The sequence below is a fragment of the Panthera leo genome, chromosome B1 (assembly GCF_018350215.1).
Source record: "Panthera leo isolate Ple1 chromosome B1, P.leo_Ple1_pat1.1, whole genome shotgun sequence".
NCBI classification, from domain to species: Eukaryota; Metazoa; Chordata; class Mammalia; order Carnivora; family Felidae; genus Panthera; species Panthera leo.
In genome coordinates, this window is record NC_056682.1 from 30,544,139 (window position 1) to 30,568,079 (window position 23,941).

General features: G+C 37.5%; 1 long non-coding RNA gene across 16 annotated transcripts in view; it reads right to left on the bottom strand.

Annotated features, from left to right (window-relative positions):
- LOC122217488 overlaps nt 1-23,941 on the bottom strand; it is a 233,581-nt gene that overhangs the window by 59,617 nt on the left and 150,023 nt on the right. For 2 of the 16 annotated variants that reach the window (XR_006201538.1, XR_006201536.1), the window contains 2 exons: nt 5,501-5,587; nt 4,994-5,088 (listed from right to left, as the gene is read on the bottom strand). The exons of 12 other annotated variants lie outside the window; for them this stretch is intronic. This is a non-coding gene — a long non-coding RNA (uncharacterized LOC122217488). The remainder of the gene's footprint in view (nt 1-4,993; nt 5,089-5,500; nt 5,588-23,941) is intronic. 2 more of the 16 variants (XR_006201542.1, XR_006201541.1) reach the window with 1 other exon arrangement.

The window sequence follows — 23,941 nt, forward strand, 5'->3', positions numbered from 1 at the left end:
AATTACTAGATTAATTGTGTCGAGTCATAGAGTGATTATACTGAACAATGTTTCTGGCAGCTACCTAGAAATTAAACATACCACACCCTTACTTTTGTGTTTGCTTCTTGGGTACATTAACATTCAAATAATCCAATACACCTTTTCTTAGTATGTTTGGCAAAAGAAGGGAGAGTTCTGTCCACTTCTCCCTGGGGACCTAGTCATGCAGCTTATACTCCCTGCCCTCCTGTTATTACGTATCACCTCATCATTACTTCACTTCCTGGATCAGAGGTGCTTGAGGTGCCTTAGTCCGGATCCCAACCTCTGTCTTCCTCCCAAATGGAGCTCAATGGATCAGCTCCCTGCGTTGTTTCAGACTACAGGTGAAGAGCATTATTCTTCTTGAATCTGTTTTGCTGTCACATCAGACCCCTGAGAACAGGATAGGCTTTACATTCTGTGCTTAATAATTCCCTTCAAATATAGGGGGTTCAACTGAAACCCCTTGAGCCCTATTTTCATTTTTATGTATTTCAGTTATGAAAGAAGAGTGATCTGGGTAACATGAATGCCACACAAGCCAGGTAGTTGTAATAGAGAGGCGCCATAAATTTACCCAGACTCGGAGAGTAAATTGGGAAGAAAAAAGGAACACAGACCTCAACCATTTGAAACTATCCCCTTTATAAAAGTGTTCAAATCAAAGAGAACTCTGAATCAGAAAGGCCTAGATTTATAGTCCATAATTTGCAAGAAGGAAGAAAAAAGTCATACAGGGAAATCTAGAGTGAAGAAAACAAAACCCCATCATCTTATCCCTAATTTGGCATATGTTCACTTTTAGCCTACCCCAAAGCCCTATTGTTTGAGGACAAACCTGCAGAAAAACTGCTTTTTTTCCAGAAACCATATAGGTGAAATGTCCTGATGGAGACCAAGCCCGGGTGGCTGTGTCCTTCTGCCCTGCCAGCCTAATGGAGATGGGAAAAGGGAACTTTCTAAATATTCCTTGAATCTAGGAAGCTTGCAGTTCATTGATGCCTCTTAGTAAATATTAATGACTAACCATGGAAATATTTTGCCTCCTAGTCAGTTTGAACATTTGTCTTCCTTTTTCGGCATAGGGCAGGAAGCCGTCTCCAGAACTGTCACGAGTCTCACATCTCAGGTCCACAGTTGTGTGTGGCCTGTGTTTTTTGCCCAACTTTTATCAAAGAACAAAGTTCAAAGGACATCAGAATCTACATTTCAAACAGTCTCAGAGGGAGACAAAACAGATCCAGTTTTAATGAGAGAGAACAATGGGGAAAAATTCCAATGAATAACGTTCAGTCTTTTCTCTAGGACTCCTTGTGAATTAACAGGAGCATCCTTAGAACTCATTTTTCTTTCTCTTCTCTCAGCCATCATCAAGCTCTCATTTGTATTGCTGCAGGATCTAAAGGCCTCTGGTTCCTTTCCCCATCTTACTGTCACTTCGTCGGTTAAGAATAATTCATATTTTGGGGGTACCTGGGTGGCTCAGTTGGTTAAGCCTGACTCTTGATCTTGGCTCAGGTCTTGATCTCACAGTTCATGAGTTCGAGTCCCATGTTGGGCTCTGTACTGACAGAGCTGGAGCCTGCTTGGGATTCTCTCTCCTCCCCCCACCCCCGTCCCTTCCCCATTCACTCTCCCTCAAAATAAATAAATAAATTTAAAAAAGAGAGAATAGTTTACATTTTTGTCCAAGATTCTCACAGAAATATACAGTAAATGGGTTTTGCTTTGAGGTCTGTTTATGCCTTGTTTATCATTCATCCCATTCGGGGGCCTCTATTGTTTAAAACCTTACACTATATGCAGATGACTTAAGATCATTCTAATAACTTAATAATAATACAGCAGGGTCACTAAATTATACTAATCACATCCTTTGTTTAGAGAAAAGCATTATTCATGTCTCTACTTCCAGAGGAGGGATCATCTCAAAATCATACTACTCCCTAATACCCACTAAATTGAAGATTCTAATCACTTCCTTAGTTGCTGAATATTCTTAGTTACTAATAAACTTAGATTGATACATGAGGAATAAGAAACTATATATAAATATATAGAGATATATTTTAATGGAGAATTCTTCTCCACTATCTATGCTTCCTGCTCCTCCATGCTATAAGCATTGACCTCATTTCTACTTCTCAATAAACTCTATTTTCTGTTTGTTGTAGTCTTCTGTTGTTGTTGTTGTTCAGTCTTCTGAAATGTAGTAAAAAGAAGTACTTTCTTTTTTTTTTTTTTTAATGTTTGTGTTTGAGAAAGAGAGAGAGCGCAAGCCAGGGAGGTGCAGAGAGAGGGAGACACAGAATCAGAAGCGGGCTCCAGGCTCTGAGCTGTCAGCACAGAGCCCGACGCGGGGCTCGAACTCACAAACTGCGAGATCATGACCTGAGCTGAAGTCAGATGGTTAACTGACTGAACTACCCAGGTGCCCCTTAAAAAGTACTTTTAAGGGCATGTTACCCAAGGAGTGGCTTCAGATCATCAGAAAGTTGAAAGGGGATGCTCCTTTCTTCATTGAGTCCAGATCAATCCCCGTCTTACTTTTTCCACATGTTCACCATTTCTTGGCTACTCTATTTTCTTGTAGTCTTTGTATTACCTCATGTCTCCATTTTCTTCTCTCAGCCTAGATTCTACAGACCACCTCTCCAGTGCCTTTCCTTTGTCCTTCCTCTGAACCTACCCAGCAGATCTGCAACTCTGAACAGTCTGGCCACCTGCCTTCTCTGCCTTATACCCAGACTGTTGATCCCTGCTATGGCAAGCTCACAAAACCAAACGGATCAGAGCAGTACTCTCTCAACTGTGGCTGTACATTCGAAGCACCTAGGGAGCTTTCAAAAATGCTTCTGCCCAGAACAATCAGTATCTCTTGGGTGAAACACTGGGAATAAGCATTTTTAAAAGTTCTCCAGGTGATTCTATTATGAAGGCAAGATTGACAATCTGAAATAACACATCTACAGTCACCAATCTTAGTTGGGTCCTCATCTTCATTTTCCTTCTCCTCTGCCCTAGTCTCTTTTTGGCTCTTGACATAGACTTTCTCCCTTTACTTCCTTAAAAAAATTGATATCAGAAATAAGTGCCCCTGGAAAGAAATTCCAACTACTTCCTGCTCCCAATCCAGACCCTGTTTTCACCCTTAATTCTGACCTTTTAAATTAAAACAACAGGGAAATCTTGTTCAGTCTTAAATCAACCTTCCTGCCCATACTCTGGCTCCCATTCCCCACTCACCGCTCACAGTTCTCGCTCCATCTGTTCCCCCAACTTCTCCTAAATATTCCATCTCTCCTTATCTTCCAGTTCTTTCCCATCAACATCCAAGCATGCTCAGATTGTTGCCACCTTTAGAATACTGCTTCATCCATGCATTGTCCTCCTCTTGTCCTCTTTCCGTTTATAGCCAGAGTTACTGAATAGCAATCTAAGAGTTCTCTATTTTATCACATTATATGTGCTTCTCAAACTATTCCAAGCATGGTTTCCACCCTCAAATATGATTATATATTTTGGCTGAGTCGATAATGAACTCTTCTTTGTTAAATCCAAAAGACATTTTCTATTCTTATCTTTCTTGAGCTCTCTGTAGCATTTGTTTCTTCTCATTACTCAGTTTTGCGATTCCCTCTTTCCCCTTAGCTTCTTGACACATTTCCTTAATGGACTCTTCTGTTCTGATCCTTGGGTACCTCCTTTTCGTTCTCGACACATTTTCCTTTTATAGGTTAATTAAACCCCATGGCTCCAATTGCTGCTTACATGCTGATGACTCCCATAGGTCACCTATGCATCCCAAAGCATCTCTCCTGAACTCCTCAAAAGCGCTATTTGGAGGCCTCACAAGGATTTCAAATTCTTAGCTACAGTGCAGTCTATCCTCTTTACCAAAGTCTACTCTTTCTCTATTACTATTCTTAGTGAACACAGCTGGCCACTATGCAGCTGAAAAAGTAAGAAAAAGAGTCTTCTAATTCCACCTTGTTAATGTCCCTAGAATGTGATCCTGGTGCTTAATGTTCCACTGCCATGGTTCAGACTCTTCTCATTTCTTGCCTAGATTACAAGTAGATCATTATGGTAGGCTTCCAACTTCTAGTCTGGTCCCTATCTAATTGTTTTTCCATATTCCTTTCTCTCTCCTCCTGGATCTGAAGATGCTCATTTGGGTTTTACTGGGCAGAAACACAAAAGGGGCAAAAAACTAAAGGATACACAGAAGAGTTTGAAGTGATGATCCATAGGTCTTATCTAGATTGCAAAAGAAATGGAAACAAAAGGTCATACACAGATTGCAAGAACAGAGAATGGTCCATGTAATAGAGATCTTGAAGGCGAAGAATCAGTAAAGGAGTGAATGACACAGTCAGAAGGGGAATTAAATGAAACGCTTTCCTTTCACTTTTTAGAAAGATTTAATTCCTCCTTTCATTAAAGCATCCCTGGATAGAGTTTTTAAAACTTTCCAACACAAACCTGCAAAGGAAGTAGATAATGAAGTCTGTAGAGAATGGTCTTGGTAGTAATTGGATCAGTTCTTATGGTATGAGAACGAGGACCAATGAGAGGAAACTGGATCCTTTCTTATGACTCTGTGTCAAGCACAGATTAAGCAGAAGAAATCCCACAATTGTTTTCCAAAATATAGTTTTATATTCCTCGTGTGAATATATTTATGGAGAGACAATCCTGAACTTCTGGCAAGTATTTGCCTTTCAAAACATCTTCGCTTTAAAAAAAGTGATTGGAGTCTCCAATCTTTACAAGTACACATGAAGTGGTAAAAACCCATGGCAACTTCTTTAGTAAAAGTTGAAAATCCAAGCCTATGTGCAAAATCCCTCACAATCTGGGGTTGGCCTACCTTTCTAGTTTCATCCTCACCCAGCTCCTTTACTGCCTAACGTCCAGTGAGACTGGATTGTATTTAATTCCCCCAGACAATACATTGTTTTCTCACCCATCTCAGTGTCTTTGCCTTTGCTGCCATCTTAACTTTGTGCTCAGCTGTTGTGCCAGGTAAGTGTTAGGAACATAGTAGATGTTGATTAAATGCTAGAAATAAAAGACAACAATTTGGGTAAAAACATTGCATGTAGAAGGATGCCATCGGTAATCAGTGTGGTAGGTTTTTGGCTTATCAGTGAACAAACTTAGATTTATTAAAATGAAGTAGTGAGCCAGCCAAGAGGCATTTCCATAGCCTTGGATTGGCTGGTGTTATTAAGTTACTAGACAAGTCTGAAGCAGTGACTATATGGATGCTAATGGAGCCACAGCGGTAGCTAGCACAAGCCTGCAAGGTCACAGAGTGCTAGTGGGGCCTGAAGTTCTCCCTTTACACCACCCGCTGTTCACCAACCCCCCCTGATTCTCAGCTGGGCTCAGAGGCCCAGGTTCCATCACAGGGCAGCATCTATCAGTGTCACCATCTAAATAGAGATTTTACTTCTTCTTATATTCTGACCTTGGTATTAAATCTCCCATATTCTCTGGGAACTGCAAATGCCAATGAAATATCCTCTGTTGCAAAATCTGTTACAAATGTATGGTCCTAGGTAAAGAGAGATATGGAATTGCTGGGTCATTGGTTTTATAGATAAGACCTAACAGTTTTGAAAAATTATATGAATGTACATTGCAGCTGCACTTATGAGCTTATATCCTCATCAACACCTGTTAATTCTACCTGAAAAATGGCCTTGGGTACTTCCATTAGTGTTCATCTAGTAATGAATTATTTCATTTTTGTTTGACTAAAAACATTTTTATTTCATCTTTCTTTTAAAAAAATTTTTATCAAGGTAAACTTATATATAGGTTGTAAATTGCACAGGCCTTTAATGATTCATGATCATCACTATAGCTCTCCATATACTTAAGACATTAATTTTTCTCATCATGGTTTATAATTTTCAGCAAACAAAGCTTGCAAGATTTTGTTAGACTTATACCTAAGTAGTCCTTGTTTTAATGTTACTCAAATTTCAATTTTTGATTTTGTATGTGTTCATTGTATCTTTTAAATTACTAAACTCGTTTATTACTTTTCACATCTTTTATGTGGATTCCTTGGTTTTTCCACATAGAAGGTCATACTGTCTGTGATTCAAGACAGTTTTACTTTATCTTTTCCAATCAGGATGTCTCTTTTTTTTTTTCTTGCCTAATTGCACTGGTTAAGACTTGCAATATAGTGGTTGAGCAAAGAGTAAGAATGAACATCCATGCCTTGTACCCTACCCTCCAGATAAAGCATTTGGCTTTTCATCATCACATATGATGTTACCTGTAGCATTTTTTATATGTGTTTATCTGCTTGAGGATGTTCTATTCCTAGCTGGCTGAGAATTTTTATCAGCATGCTACACGACAATAGATAAGTGAAGTTCTTCAGGCTTATGAAAAATCGTATGAGTTAAAAATTTGGACCCATAAAAAGAAAAGCTTCAGGAATTCAGTAAAAATTTAGATAATTATATAAGACATTTTCTTTTTTACTCTTTCTGAATTATTGGAAGCACAATTGATTTTTAAAGAAAAAATATTATTATGGTGTGTATCAATATGCAGTAGGAAAGTATATGATAACAATAGTACAAAGGTTTGGAGGGATAGAATAGGAAGAATACTATTATAAATTCCCTGCCCCATAATGAGCTGATATAAGATTAATTTATACAACATCAATTTATGGCAGACTCCAATAAATTAATACACAATCCCCTCTGCTTAATTAATATTAACTAATACACAGTCTTAACTAATAAATAATTTTTCTTTATTTCTGTACACCTTGGACATACTTCTTTCTTTGTCTTTCCAACACACAAAGCTGGTTGCTGCCCAAGGCCTTAGAACTCTCTGCCATGAACATCATTCCTTCCAATTTTAGAGTGTCTAGCTTCTTCCTGTCATTCAGATATCAGTTATATGTCACTCCTCAGGGATGACTTTTTTCCATACTCGGTCTACACAGCTCTGTTTATGTTTATTTTACATCTAAGATTTTTTTAAACTTTATTTTGCTTATTGTCTCCCTAGCACCATTTTGTTTGTTCCTTCCCCACCACTATTCACTTCCCTTTGCACCCCTAACCCTACTTAGCACAATGCTTATACTTTATAATCCCTGAAAGTCTTCATTTCATGAAATCAGGTGTATGCATTGGGGCAGAACTCACTTGCAGGCATAGTGTCTAAAGACATCACTGGAATCTAAAATCAAACTTTTCTGCTGTCAGAGTATATTTTCGGCTGGAGAAGTTGCTGTGATTCTTTATTCTCTCCCCTGGTTACCAGTATGCTCGCTTATCAAGTCAAGATTTGTTGGTTTTTAATCTCTTTTCCATTTCATTACTTTTGATGGAATGTTAACAGTTACTCAAATGATCAAAACCTGTGCATCAAGAAATGCAAAGAGAAGGAAAAGAGCCAAATAAATTTTTGAAGCTTTAAGTAACTTAGAATTGATAGTAACCCAAAAATAGAATCTGAGAAAAGATGTTAATTTCTCCTGGATTTCAGCGAAAGAACGTTCTCCTTTGTAAATATAATTTGTACTTTCACACAGTGCTGATCTTTCCTGAATTTCCTATGATGACCCCAATAGCGATAATCTCTCCTATTCTCAAGTCATGTGTACTAATTTGTTTTTTTTTTTTTCAGGCAATGTGGCCATCATACCTTTCAGCATTTTCCCATACTATGTCTTATATCTAAATTACTTCCTGCTACTATCCACCAAATAAATTGCCCCTTCTTTTCACTTTCCTTCAGATCCTGACTACTTTATTTCCAGATAACTTTCACCAATATTTATAGAGCACTTAATCTGCGCCAGGCTTCATACCTAATTATGTACATACATTAGTTCATTAAAAAGCTTTATGAACATCTGTGTGATTGGTTTCTTAGTCTCTTTAATAAATAAAAAAAACTTGAAGGAATTTTATGTTCCAAAGGCTACACATCTGATGAATGACGGAACTGGGATTCAGAGTCAGATCTGTCTGACTTCAGAATCTGAAGTTGTAACCACTAAGTGGTGCTGTCTCATTTGTATGTATGTATGTATGTATGTATGTATGTATGTACGTATGTATTCCCTACTCCAGGACCCATTTGAACTGCATTCTATGTGTCTTTATTCTAAATACTTCCATTGTGTTGAGATTTAAGTGTTTCATTTTCAAAATTTATTGTGGCTTCTCCTCCTTCACTTTATTTTTAGGTTGCTTAGCCATATACATATACACATGTATATATGTATGTGATTGTATCTTTGCATCTACACTTTTCTCTTTGCCTTGCTCTACTTGAAAATAAGTCTCAGAACTCCAAGAGTTTCAGTTGGAAAGCAGAGTTTCTACACCACTGTGGATATTCTTTGCAAGACCCAGAGTTCTCCAGAATGTTGGATTTTCTTAGGTATTGTTCCAGATAAGACTTCCAGGCTAATCAGTAAGAAACAGAGGCCTCAGATAAGGCTATTTGGAATGTGGTAGAAAGCCTGGGTATATCCATAGATTTCTCCAGAATCTCGAGGAACTTAATTCCTCTCCTATTCATCTCTTATTTTTTAGCAAAAGATATCCAGTTGATTCTTTCTTGAGAGTATACATGGCCTGGGGACAATCCGTTCAAAACTTTCTGGACTATATGCCAACTTGTGTGTAATCCAGCTCAAGCATGGTATCTACCAAAGGTGAATCATTAAGCCTGGAATAACCAGCAGAAGAACTGAATTCTTTTCTTGGCTACTCTTAAAAATAACTCACTGTATCACAGGCAATTCCCATCAGGACCCTTGATTCAGAACCCTATTTTGAAAAAGTAGATAAATTTTGGCAATTAAATGATTTTACATTATAATGTAATCCAAAATCTAGTAGAGATATGCATTCTGATGTGTCAGTAATGGTGACTCTAACCTATGTTCTCTTTTTTGTTTGTTTGTTTTGTTTTTTGTTTGTTTTTAATATGAAATTTATTGTCAAATTGGTTTCCATAAAACACCCGGTGCTCATTCCAACAGGTGCCCTCCTCAATGCCCATCACCCACTTTCCCCTCCCTCCCACCCCTCCATCAACCCTCAGTTTATTCTCAGTTTTTAAGAGTCTCTTATGGTTTCTTTAAAGGATACTTTCAAATAATTGCCCCAGTCATCCACTAATTGTGACATTTGTCAGTCATGGAAAAGCTGCTGTGTATGTGGACTTAGACCACCCACTGTCTGAGTCACAAGGCTGCTTGTATTTGTTTTGTTGCAAACAAATTTCTGTAGCCATCCTGGACGTTGGCCAAGGAGGCACCGTCTGGTGACTGCTGTATATAAAATTCTTGTCTTCTTGATGAGAAGGGGAGTTTTCTTTATCTTGTTCTTCCCATTGTAGTACTGACAGGGGTCAGAGGGGATGGACAGTTTGTGGGCTGAAAACTACAAAAGGCTGTCCTCCAACACAAGCGTCTTCCCTCTGCCAAGCAGACCTCCATGGGGATGTTGCTAGGCCATCCAAGGTTCAACTCTACTGACATGGGACTGGAAACTGGACAAGAAATGGAAATGCACTGTGACTTCCTCTGTCCTCTCCTGCTCCTTGTGCCAAATAGCAAATCAAGCTTTGGTTTCAAGGAAGAAAATGAGACTGAAGCAAATAGGAGGCATTAGTGTTTCTTCGTTCCCATCCCCCACCCCTGCTCACTTTCACACTCACTGTCTTAGCTACATGGAACATCTGTGTCCAGGTTACCCAACAGATCTTGGGAATGGCACCTTTGGATCCACCTTCTGGGGGCCCTTCTGAAATGTTCTCACAGAGTCATGTCATTTGTTTTCAACAAAATGTTTTTCCTTCCTAATTCAATTCTCCCTTCTGTTTGCTATTGGACCCAGGGACAGTGATAATTTTGTTGGAAACTGAATCAATTGTAAAGCACTTGGAATGAGTATGGTTTAAAACTTCAGGTTTGGTTTCTTGGAATTCTAGACCAAGTCTCTTTCCCAGTTGCTCACAGGAAATTTTGACTGATGTCATTGGAAATTGTATGTGTGTGTGTACATGTGTGTGTAATTTAGGTCACAGTGAGGCCTTAAGAATCCAGTATAAAACTCTTGTTTCAGATTATATCTAGTGACTACATCATTCTTCATGCCCAGCTAATATTTGTAGCTATGTGATGCTGATGAGACAGGCAACCATTCCTAGCTTTCTCAGTTTGAGATCACCATTGAAAAACTGCCTCCTGAGGTGCCTGGGTGGTTCAGTCAAGTGTCTGACTTCAGCTCAGGTTATGATTTCACAGTTCATGAGTTCAAGCTCCACATCAGGCTCCATGATGATAGTGCAGAGCCTGCTAGGGATTCTCTCTCTGCCCCTCACCTACTCACTCTTGCTCTCTCTCAAAATAAACAAACTTTTAAAAAATCAAAAGAAAACTGTCTCTTTACGAAGGAAATCAGAGAGGTTTTTCTTCAGCTCAACGTTTTACAGCCGTAGACTTTTCCAAAATACTCCTTCACACGATGAAGGATGAATATTTAGATCATCACAACTGACAATTGATATAACTCAGAGAAATTATTTATCCATAACTTACAGTTTTTCACTTTAAATTTTCAGGGAAATTGATTGGCATTGCCTTCATCTAAAAAGGCAAAAAACCTTTAGCATATTAAAAAAAAACAAACAAAAACAGCTCTTGAGGTGTTAAAAGAGAAAGAATAGAGGGAGAAAGCCAAACCATGTGAAGAGCACAATTCTACACAGATGCTTTGAGTATTCCAGTAGAAGGGCATCTTTTTGGTACTGCATGTATGGAGTTTGTGTACAGGCAACCTTGCAAACAAACAGCGAGCCATTCTTTACTTCATTTCCTTTCATTTAACCAGGCTTACAATTGATTTTTCTTTATTCCAACCAAACTCTAGTATTTAATGACATGAGTATATATGAAGCTCCATGTTTTCTCAACTCTTCCCAAATCTCTTTTTACAACCTGTCATTTTCCTTGTCTTCTTTCAATACAACCATGGTAAATTGTCCAAGGACTATCATCAAGGATGTGATGAGAGATTCGTTTTCAAAGAGTGAAAATTAATATGTTCTATCTCTGTCCTATGCTCTAGTTCTTTTTCTTTTTTTCCCTTCTCTTATTTGTCTGTCTTCCTTGGACAAAATCAACCTATTTTCTTTTCTTTGAGGTCTTTACTGAACTCCTATATGGTATTGGGCCAGTTCCCTATGACTTTCCTATTCCCATCCAGACAAGATACAGAATATTTCCAAAGCTGTGGCTCTAGTCTTTTTCTAATCCTTGAAGCGCAATAGGAAGCATAGGACTGACCCTCTAAGTAAAGAACTGCTCTCATTGGATTAAGAGATCTAATTGGACGGTGTTGGATCCTTAGCTTTCCATAAACCTTCCTCAATCCCAGTGGCTCTTTTTGTAGTTTCTGAAATGTTGGTTACTAGAGCCCCCCCCCACCCCCCCCGCCCAAGAGAAATAAAAATAAAAACAAAATTCAAGAAGCCTGAACAACCTTACAGTTTTCAACCAGCCATAAACCCCAGGGTCTTGATTTCTGCTTTTATTCTGGCATTACTTGGCTCTTGTTCTAAAATAAAACTCTAGTAGTGTAACTAACTCAGTCTTAACTCTTTTGTTTAAAAAATAATAATAATTTCCTTTCTCTCTGTGGCCCATAACCTCCCCAGCTCCCAACATAAACAAAATTTGGAACTTTCTCACTGGTCCCTGCCTCAGTGGACTCTGTCCCATATGTTCCCTCTCTCATTTTAGAAGATATTGATACCCCCCTGTGGTATCTCAGTGTCTGCTCACTGTAGGTAAGGAGAGATGAACCCAGAGGGAAAATGTAAGGAGTTTCCAGTGTCAAGTTACTTCTCTGATAGTTTTCTTCCTAACACTACCAACTTTATCTCAGAAGGTAGTAGTTCATCAATTCTGGGCTTTGAAAAAGGGACCCTTCATGACTGAAGTGATTTTTCTCTGCCTTGCTCATAGCACTTAGAATAGCACCTGGCACTTAGTATGTTCTCAATAAATACCCTGTGAATGAATAAATATAATCCTTAGGTATCCATTTATGAACTGCAGAATTGTTTTTAGTTAAAAACAAAGTTCAAGGGTGCCTGGGTGGCTCAGTCGGTTGAGCGTCCGACTTCTGCTCAGGTCATGATCTCACAGCTCATGAGTTCGAGCCCCGCGTCGGGCTCTGTGCTGACAGCTCGGAGCCTGGAGCCTGTTTTGGATTCTGTGTCTCCCTCTCTCTCTGTCCCTAACCTACTCGCATTCTGTCTCTGTCTTTCTCAAAAATAAATAGACATTAAAAAAAAATTAAAAACAAAGTTCAGAATTGTTAAGTCAAAAGGCATTACAATTATACAGTAGCAAACACACTGCATCCTGGTATCTAAGACCATTGCTTATAAAACTAGGCTTCTAACTTCAGTATCATTCTCTCACAGGTTATCATTCTCACTGGAGGGCAGTTGTCTGAAAAACCTCTAGGCCATGCTCATATTGAACTTCTGAAACTGAGTCCACGACGCTGTCTGGTAGGGCAAGAGCAGGCATGGTAACAAATCCCAAGTCAAGATAGCCAGCTGGTTTCCCAGGAAACCAATGGACGGTCTTTCCAAAGTTGTAGTAACTTTTGGCAGAAATCTCATATTACTAACGATTCTTGTTTCATTGGAAGATAATAGATTTTTCCCTAATTAATTATAGGCAATGGTCTTCGATACCAGGATGCAGTGTGTCTGCTACTTTGTTATACAATGAACCAGACATGTGCTTCATCTTAAAAGAGATGGACGAGATTCAGAATGAGTGTGGCAGTTAAAAAAGTACCTTTACAGAATCAAGACCTATAAATATAGAGAGCAAATTGGTGGTTCTGGCGGGGAGGGAATGCGAAGATGAGCAAAATGGGTGAAGGGGAGAGGTAGATACAGGCTTCCACTCATGGAATGAATAAATCACAGGAACAAAAGGCACAGTATAGAGAATATAGTCAATGACATCATAAAGTGTGGTATGGTGACAGATGGTAGCTAATGGGGAGCACAGCATAATTGTAGAGAAGTTGAATCACTATGTTGTACACCTGAAACTAATGTAACATTGTGTGTCAACTATACTCAAATACAAAAAAAATTTTAAGGTACCTTTATGTCTTAGACCTGCATATTTGACTGTTTGAACTTTTTCTTTCCTGGGTTTCAAATATAAGAATGCTACAGTCATATCACTTAAAGAGACACAAAGTATCAGTGAGTTAGGACTGTTCTTCCAGAATTGGCACAAATCTGGGCGAATAAAATATCACTGGAGAAACCCTAAATATCCAATAGGTTAATAAATTAGTAAATCGTAATATAACAACTTATTTAATAATTCACATTACTTAAAATAGTGATTGAAATTTTAAATAGCATAAGAAAGAGCTTATGGTAAACGGTCAAGTAGAACCCAAATTAAATATACCTATAGTCACAATTATAGTTCAAAAATAAAAAATAGGAGTTCCTGGGTGGCTCAGTCGGTTAAGCTCAGGTTAAGTTGATTTTGGCTTAGGTCATGATCTCATGGTTCCTGAGTTCAAGCCCTGCATCATGGAACTCTGCATTGACAGTTCCTTGGGATTCTCTCCCTCTCCCTCTCTCTCTGCCCTTCCCCAACTTGCACGCCTGCATGTGTTCTCTCTCTCGCTCTCTCTCGCTTTCTGTCTCTCAAAATAAATAATTAAAAAAAATTTGAAGTAAGTAAGATTAACAGGAAATACATTAAAAAAGTTAACATAATAAGATTATGGGTAGCTATTTTCTTTTTCTTTGTTTTGTAATTTTGGTAACCGATACATGTAATTATAAGGGAGGAAAAATAAGCTTTTATTTCAATTGTCAAAAATAAATGAGTAAACATGTAAAAATCCCTTAAAAAATGCAAAATAGCACATCATCATCAGATTACTGGGAAATATTTACAAATGTAAAAAGTTGATTATCACTTAACTGCATTATGAAAAGCAATTAACGATTCAATAACAAATGGGTTGCTTTATGATGATTCTATAGCAAAATGAATTTGAAATACACCTTCCAGTAATCAAATGAATACAACTGCAAAAAAATTGCTCATATTCTCTTTGTTTGTTTCTCTCATATGAGCCAGTTATTTATGTGCTTTTTTTTTTTTTTTTGGCCATAACTGTATAAACCAATTAATAATTTCAGTGCATCTATTTACTATGCTAACCACACACCTCCCCTACAAATACTTCCCTGGTCTGAATTAAGACAATTTCTATTAGAAAAATAGTTCCAATAACTTGGCTCACTGGCCCTGGACTAATTATTGTGATTATAAGCTATTAAGTGAAATCAATGCTATTGGCCACATGCTAGCTAAGTTACAGAGTGTCTAGATTTTTTGCTTTCTTTTTGCATCTATTTTTTCAATGGAAAAGAATATATTATTATAGTTTATATTTTCAGACTAACTAAATATATTCTTTTCCACAAAGTTCCTTTTGTTAAACAATTTTTTTTAAACCTCTATCCTTGTTTCCTATTCTGTGTCATTCCTTCCATTCACTCATTTCCCACAGGCATTTTTTAAAGTAAACTTATTGTTTTGGAACAATTTTAGGTTACAGAAAAAATGCAAAGGTAATACAGAGAGTTTCCATATATGACACAGCCAGTTTTCTCTATTATTGACATTTTACTTCAGTATGTTATATTAGTTACAGGTAATGAACTCATACTGATACATTATTATTATTAACTAAAGTCCATAATTACATTTTCTTAGTTCTTTCTGTAAGGAAAGGAGACAGTAATAATGTAAATGACTAACATTTACATGGCTTTTATGAGCAGACACTGCTACAAATGCGACATGCATATTAATGCACTTTATCCTAGTATAGACTTAAATCCATAAGGTCAAGAAGTTGGAAGAACTCCAAACAGGATAAACCAATGAAATCCATACCGGGACACATGATAATTAAACTTCTGAAAACTAAAAGCAGAGAAAATAATCTGAAAAGCCACCAAAGAAAACTGACATCTTACTTATTGGGAAAAATAACTTGAATGGCAGCAGATTTCACTTCAAATAGTACTCATATATCTCCATTTCATAGGTGAATAAACGGAGGTAGTTAAACATTCAGTAACTTTGTGAAGAAGCCAGGTTGTTTGATTCCAAGGTCTGTGCTCTTACCTCACGCTTAATGAAGCTATAATTAGGCAGCCACTACTTTAAAGATTCACATACATTCAAGCCCAGTTCACCAGAACACCAAGTTGTATAGCTCTGTGGAACCACGCCCCAGTTAATAATAAAATGTGATTCTATCTGGAATGTTTTTCATACATATATGTGCTTCTTGGGACTCTCCCTGAAGTTTCAGAGAAATTGAGAACTGTTGGAAGATTCAAATGTTCTAGATCCTACAGAGACTCAACTTAGACATAGTAACTATATACATAACTATTTATAAACTTAAGAATGAACATAACAAGAACCATGCAGTACCTATAAAATGAAAATAAAATACCTACGGCTAAAAGAAATAAAAGATTTAAAGACTTCCACTTCAAGGAATATGAGGTAGATGTACTTTTCCCTGTTCTTCCTTCTAATTACAACTAAAATTCCTGGGCACTATATACAAAACAAGCATATGAAGACTCTGAAAGATAGAAATAAGGCAGATAGGCTCGGGAATATCAGGGCCCGAGAAATGAGATGAGTTACATTAGTGGGAGGTTTGTTGTTGTTGTTGTTGTTGTTGGTTTTTATTTATTTGTTATCTCTTATATCCCACTTTTGGTGCTAAGGAAGCTGGCAACCTGGGAATGCAAACTGTACAGACAAAAAATCCATCTGCAAAAAGTCTGCTATCTGCAGCCAAAGGAACAGGATAGGGGCAGCCTAGAAAGAGAAACTTTTTAGATAATCTATTCCATCCAAACACAAAAACAATAAAAAAAAAGTGGCCCCCACTCATGTCAGTAAAGAGTAAGTAGAAAGTCAAGACTTCCTCTCCAAGAGGTTTCAACAAGGTGTCCCAACACCTTTACAGTAGTGTCACAGAAGAAAGTATGACTTTTGTTGCTTTCATTCCCTTAGAGAAGTAAAGAAGCCTTCCTTTCCGTGTTAGGGGAGATCACCTGGGAAGTCTGGATTTCAACACCTACCCAGCATTAATGAGGCATTCCTTCCCTTCCTTGGTGAGTGGTGTTAGAAGAAGCTTAGTGAAGAGTCAAGACATTCACCATCTCCCCTTAGTTACAAAGCCACTGCCACCATGCTGCCAGTGGGACAATGGGAAGAGCTGGACTTGAAGCCTGCCCACCAATAACAAGGATCCCCCTACCTTACATGCAAACAAGGCTGAGTAGGGAGCCTGGACTTCTATTTCCACTTTAGAGTAGTAAGTTGGTGCCTCACTTTCCACTTTCAAAGAGATATTACACAAAGCCAGCTAAAATAGAGGCTTACATAAAACCAGCCTCATGATCCAAAAAGTCCAGGGTTAAATAAAAAATTACTAGTCATACCATGAATGAGAAAGATCTCAAAACAAATGAAAAAAGGCAATCATCAGACACCAACACTAAGATGGCAAACATGTTAGGATCTGACAAAGATTTGAAAGAAGCCATGATTAAAAATGCCATAATGGCAATTATGATGATGCCTGAAACAAACGAAAAAATACAAAGTCTTGGAAAAGAAACAAGAGGTATAAAGAAGAACCAAATAGAAAATTTAGAACTGAAAGCTATAATAACTGAAACGCAGATTTCAGTATAGGGGCTCACCAGCAGAACAGAAGCCACAGAGGAAAGAACTAATGGATAGGAAGATAGAGCAATAGAAATTATTCAACCTGAACAACGGAGTGAAAATAGACTGGACAAACTGAAAAGAACCTCATAGTTGTGGAATTATGATAAAAGATCTAATATTTGTGGCATTGGATTGCTGGAAAGCAAAGAGAAAGGGTGTGCATAGGGGGGAGTTGAAAAGGTATTCAAAGAAATCATGACTGAAACTCCTCACGTTTTGCAAGAGACCTAAAACCACATATTCAAGAAACTTGATGAATCCAAAGAAGGATAAACCAAAGAAATTCTCATATAGATGCCGCATAATTAAACTCCTGAACACTAAAGAAAAATGTACACTCTCCATAGTGGAAAAACAACTTGAATGGTAGCAGATTTCTCATCAGAAACCATTGGGATCACAAGGAAGCAGCATGATATGTTTTAAGTGCTGAAAGAAATCAACTGTCAATACAGAATCCTACACCCAGGGAAAATATCCTTCAGGAATAAAGGACATTCAAAGGTGAAATAAAATTAAGAATTTGCCACCAGTGTACCTACCCTGAAAGAAGGGTTAAATGAAGTTCTCTGAACACAAAGGAAATGACAATAGGAGGGATCTTGGAATTTCAGTAAAGAAGAAAGAACATGGTTAGAAAACTCTGAGTAAATACAATAAGTTGAATTTCTCTTGAGTTTTCTAAATTATAACTGATATTTAAAGCAAAAATGATAACACTGTTGTGATTCTAAGTGTATCTAGAGGGAAGATTGAAGACAAGTATATTAAAAATGAGACAGGGTAAAGGAAAATGAGGCAGTAGGTAAAATGACACACCAGTAGACTATGATTAATTATATACATATAATGTGATAATTAAAGCAAGCGGTGAAAGACAAAGACAGGCAGAGTGAATTAAAAACATGACACACTATATGCTGTTTACAAAGAATTCGTTTCAAAAACAATGATATAGTCAGGTTCAAAGTAAAAAGAAGGAAAAAATAAACGATGAGAACAATTTTAAAAAAGCATGAAAGGCTATGCTAATATTAAAGTAAACCTCAGAACAAAGGCAATTACCAGAGACAGAGATCAGGGATAAACATTATATGATGAGAATATTGTCAATTCACCCAGAAGATGTAGCAATCATAAGTGAGTATGCAGACAACAGAGTTGGAAAATACGTGACGCAAAACTGATAGACCTGAAAAGAGAAATAGACAAATCCACTCATTATAGTTGGAGAATTCATTATCATCACTCAACAATCGATAGAAGACAGAAAAACCAGTAAAAATATGGAGGAACTCAACAATAACATGGGACAACAGGATCTAATTAATATTTATTGAACATTGTACCCAACAACAGCAGAATATACATCCTTTTCAAGTACTCATAGAACATATAGCAAAATAGGCCTTGGACCATAAAAAACAAACCTCAACACACTTAGGAGAATTGCAATACTCCGAACGTGTTCTCCAACTACCAAAGAACCAGACTAGAAATCAGTAACAAAATAATGGGAACATCTCCAAATGCTTGAAAAGTGAACAGCAGATGTTTATGCAATCCATGGGCCAAAGAGGAAGTCTCAAAATAAATATAAAGAGTGCATGGAACTGAATGAAAATGAAAACACATCAAAATTTGTAAGACACATCTAAATCAGAACCAACAGGGAAATTTATAGCCCAAATGCATACATTAGAAAAGAGGAGATGTCTCATATCAATAATCTAAACTCCCACCTCAAGAACCAAAAAGAAGGGAAATTAAAACCAAAGAAAGATGGTAAGAGCAGATCTCAGTGAAATTGAAACCAGAAATAAAACACTGAATGAAACAAAGATCTGGTTCTTTGAAAAGATCAATAAATTGACAAACCTTGAAAAAGGCTGTCAAAGAAAAAACAAAGACTTACCAACACCAAAATTGAAATAAGGGTTGTCACTATTAATACTGCAGACATCAAGGGGATAATAAGGGAATTTGACAACTTGGACAAAAAAACAAACAAAACAAAAATTACTACAACTCTCCTGATCCAAAATATATCATTTGAACAGCCTTATAAGTATGTATTTTAAAAACTGAATTCACTGTTTAAAAATTCCTAAAAAGGAAATCTCCAAGCTCAAATGGTTTCTTTGAGAATTCTACAAAATATATAAAGATTTAACAAGCAATTCTATACAAACTCTGAAAAAATAGAAAAGAACACTTCCAATTCATTTTGTGAAGCTGGTATTAACATGATGCCAAAATTTATAAATTGATAAAATATAAATCTCTATATATTAGAAAATCAAGTTAAAAGATAAATAAAAATTACAGGGGCATCTGGGTGGCTCAGTCAGTTAAGCATCTGACTTCGGCTCAGGTCATGATCTCACGGTTCGTGCTGACAGCTCAGAGCCTGGATCCTGCTTCACATTCTGTGTCTCCCTCACTCTCTGCCCCTCCCCCACTTGCACTCTGTCTCTCTCTCAAAAATAAAATTAAAAACATTAAAAAAATTTACAAAATGTAAATAAAAATACAAAAATATTTGGGGCAAAAAACAGTGTATAGAGAAACAAAGCTACGGCCCAATATCACTTATGAATATAGACACACAAAAATCTTTAATAAAATACTAGCATCTACAATTCAGCAACAAATAAGAATTATATACCACATCCAAGTGAGATTTATTCCAGGGATGTAAGACTGATTCAATATAAAAAAAATGAATCCAGGTAATCTGTAATATTAATAGCTAAAGAAGAAATATCACATGATCACCTTAACGCAGAAAAGGCATTTGACATGATTCAATACTCATTCCTGATGAAAATTCTCATAAAAATAGGAATAAAGGCAAACTTCCTCAACTTGATAAAGAGCACCTACAAAAAACTTTAGCTAAAATTATCCTTACTGGTAGAAGGACTGAATGGTTTCCTTTTGAGCTTGAGAAAAGGCAGATGACAGCACTCCGCATTCTGATTCAGTACAGTGCTGGAAATTGTACCCAGGGCAACAAGGCAAGAAAAGGAAATAAAAGACATATAGGCAGAGAAATACACTGCATGATTGTATACTTAGAAATTTTTTTTTAAACCTTTATTTATTATTGAAAGACAGAGAGAGACAGAGCATGAGCAGGGGAGGGGCAGAAAGAGAAGGAGACACAGAATCCAAAGCAGGCTCCAGGCTCTGAGCTGCCAGCACAGAGCCCAATGAGGGGCTTGAACTCACGAACCGCAAGATCCTGACCTGAGCCGAAGTCGGACGCTTAACCCACTGAGCCACCCAGGCGCACCTAGAAAGTGTTTTTTTTAAAGAACAAGCTATTAATACACAGACCTTGAATAAATCTTCAGCATGTATGCTGCATGAAAAAAGCTCATCCCCAAAGGTTACCTACTATATAATTCCATTAATAAAACATTCTTTTTTTGAGAGAGAGAGAGAGATCACACACACGCGCGCGTAAGCTAGCAGAGAAGGAGCAAAGGGAGAGAGGAGGAGAGAGAGAATCTCAAGCAGGCTACACACCCAACCCAGGGAGGAGTCCCCTGCAGGGCTTGATCTCATGACTGTGAGGTCAGGACCAAAATCAAGAGTCGGAGGTTCAACAGGTGCCCCTAATAAAACAGTCTTAAAATGATGAAATTGTAGAAACGAACAACAGATTAGTGATTGTCAGGGGTGGGAAGGGTATGAATGGGACAAAGGAGCTACGGATGTAAAAGGGCAACCTGAGGGAGGTCTCTGGTGATGATAATGTTCTGCATTTTGACTGTGTCAATGTCAACATCCTGTTTGTCATATTGTTTTGCAAGATGTTACCATTGGTAAAAACTGGGTAGATGGTGCATAGTATTTCTCTACATTATTTCTTACAACTGAATGTGTATTTATAATTACTGCAAGATTAAAAAGTTTATTTTTTTAGAAAAAAAAAGATAAAAATGTAGTTACACAGCACACTACTGGCTAGAAGACCAAATTTTGCTAAGGATTATTTTTGTCTTAATTAATGAGCAGACTTTGTACAAGATAAATCACAATCAGCTAAAATTTAAATTATAAATTTATAAAATATAAAACCTCTTACATTAAAAAAATAGAAAATTAAAAGATAAACAGGGGTGCCCGTCTAGCTCACATGTGACTTTTGATCTGTCATGAGCTCAAGACCCGTGGTTGTGTATAGAGCTTACTTAAATAAATAAGTAAGTAAGTAAGTAAGTAAATAAATAAATAAATAAATAAATAAAAATTATAGGGGCACCTGGGTGGCTTAGTCAGTTAAGCATCCAACCTCACCTCAGGTCACGATCTCATTGTTCATGGGTTTGAGCCTCGCATCAGGCTTGCTGCTGTCACTGCGGAGCCTGCTTCAGATCCTCTGTCCCCCTCTCTCTGCCCCTCCCCTGCTTACACTCTCTCTCTCAAAAATAAAGAAACTTTTTTTTTAATTACAAAAGCCTTATTCAAATAAATAAATACTCTAAACTAGCAATAGAGAGAGGCACCAAAAAAAATGGACAGTTTACAAAAGGGGAAATATGCATGATCAGTAAATAATATTATACAATGTTTACCATCCTTAGTTATCAAAGAAACATGAAATAAAACAATATTACACATGCCTCAAGTGTCTAGCAGAGCACTGACCAAACTGTGAACCTTCCTACCCCACCTGGAATTCAATTTGCTAGATCATTTTTCCTCAGTAATCTAAATGAATTCATAACAATTCTCTCTGAATACATCCATTAGAATAATTTACAAGATACTGTACTTCCCTTGACTTCTTGGCCTAGAATATCCTAATTTGTCTTCTTGGCCTTCCTTAGAATAACATTAGGATGTTAGCTGGATATTTTTTAATTCCCAAGTCTCTCCCCCAGAGGGAGAACGATGGAGTCTAGGAAAAGGGCCTATAATCCAGATCTCAGAGGTGCAGGTGTTTATAAGAAATGATACCTCCATTAGGCACATCCCACACACTTCTCCCAGAACTGGGTGTGACACCCTCAGAAGCCTTGTTACGGTCGGTACGCTTAGCCACAGGCCAGTATGCACAATGATACATACGTTTTAGGTTTCCAAATTTTGAATGTACTTTATGGTTTTGTTTTTCTCCTAAGATACATCTCTCCATTTGTCTTAGTTTATGCTGCTGTAACAGAACACCATAGGCTAGATGGCTTTAAAGAACAAACATTTATTTCTCACAGTTCTGGAGGCTGGGAAGTGTAAGATCAAGGTGCTAGCCAATTTGGTGTCTGGTGACAGCCTTCTTCCTGATCTACAGATGACCACCTTCGTGCTATATCCTTACATAGAGGAGAGAGAAATCATCTCTCGTCTCTTCTTATAAGGGCAGTAATTTGTTCACGTGAGCTCCACCCTTGTGATCTAATTACTTCCCAAAAGTCCCTTATTCCATCACATTGGGAAATAGTAATTCAACATGTGAATTTGAGGGGGACACAAAGATACTGTACGTAGCACTTTTAGATCAAGTTATGACCAGATTGCACAAAGTTTCTCCTCTTAGTTTATGAAAGACTTGAAAAAAGAGTAGGAATTAGACTTTGGTCTGAGGTTGGGAAGTAAACAGCCTGACCCTAACACTTACAGGGCAAGAGAATAGATGGAGACACTTAAATACTGTGAGCTTTGAGGCCTTCAAAGTCAAGCCAAGCAATCCTGGCCCACAAGGCGTGACTGATCTCCCCACCAGTGGCCAGTCTTCAGTTACGGTTCTTTGGGTTTAGAGGTAGGCACATAAGCTTTGCAAACTGCTCTTTGGAAGTAGGACATGGTAAAGAGCCTACACAGGTCCAGAAAGTGTCTGGACAAAGAATTCTGAGGTTCCAGTAACCAAAGCATAATCTAGAAGGGAAAGGTATGGTCTCTACATGAACAAGTCTTTTTTTGGCCCCAAGAATGCCCCATCAGGAGGAGCTCAGCTAGAGAGCACAAGGGAGTTTTCAGAAGCCCAGAGCCCAGGGAAAGGATGCTTCTTGCCAGATCTAGGAGTAATTCTCCACACAAGTGGAAAATTTTATAATTCAGTCTGTTGACTATTCAAAAATGAACAAGCAATTTGATTGGTTTCATTCCCAGGCACTCACCCAAAATGATCTTAATGAGTCATTGTCCATACTTCATCTTTATCTTCTCACAACTTAGGCATTATTGGGAAAAGTGAGATAGACCTGGAAGATTTGGTGAGTGTTCTTTTTCTTTCTTTTATATTTGCATGGGGTGGGGGTGGGGAAGGTACACAGATCAGAGGTTCAGAGGTGGAATATGTCTCTGCTTATGTTCTCTGTTGCAATACGATGGAATGCACACACATATCACTGCTAAGATGGTAACCAAGGCATTCCTCTTTTATTTATGCCCCATCTCTATCCTAAAAGTATGAGACAGAATTATTATTCATTATAATTCACTGTGAATTGTAAGCTTTTGTCATCATACAATGTGCTTTCACATATGGCATTTTATTTCACTCCAGTATAATAGATTGCATTTGAGAATAACTCTTGATTCCTAACTTTTGGTTCAGTAATAATAAACAACTTCACATATTCATTGGATAAATATATGCTAAATGCTTTTTATGCATCAGGTACTATGTAACATGTTGGAAATATAATAGTGAATGTTTGTGTCCTCACTAAATTTATAATCTAGTGGGGAAAACAGACAAAAAGAAGGAAAAAATAATTATCAAATTTTAATAAGTAGCCTTTATGTGGATAAAACACGAGAGACTGAAATGCAGAATATACAGTGGCATGGGGGGAACTATTTCAGGTCTTTGTTTAAATAAAGATCCCTAAAATTTTTAAGGAAGCCTTTTCTGACCACTCTACCAAAAGTAGCAATCATTCTATTCATCTTCTCCCCTTTGTTTTCTCATACACACACACTCACACATACATTTGCTTCCTTATTTTGTTTTTCTCTCTCTCTTCTCATATGTAAGTTCTGTGAGGACAGGAACTGTTA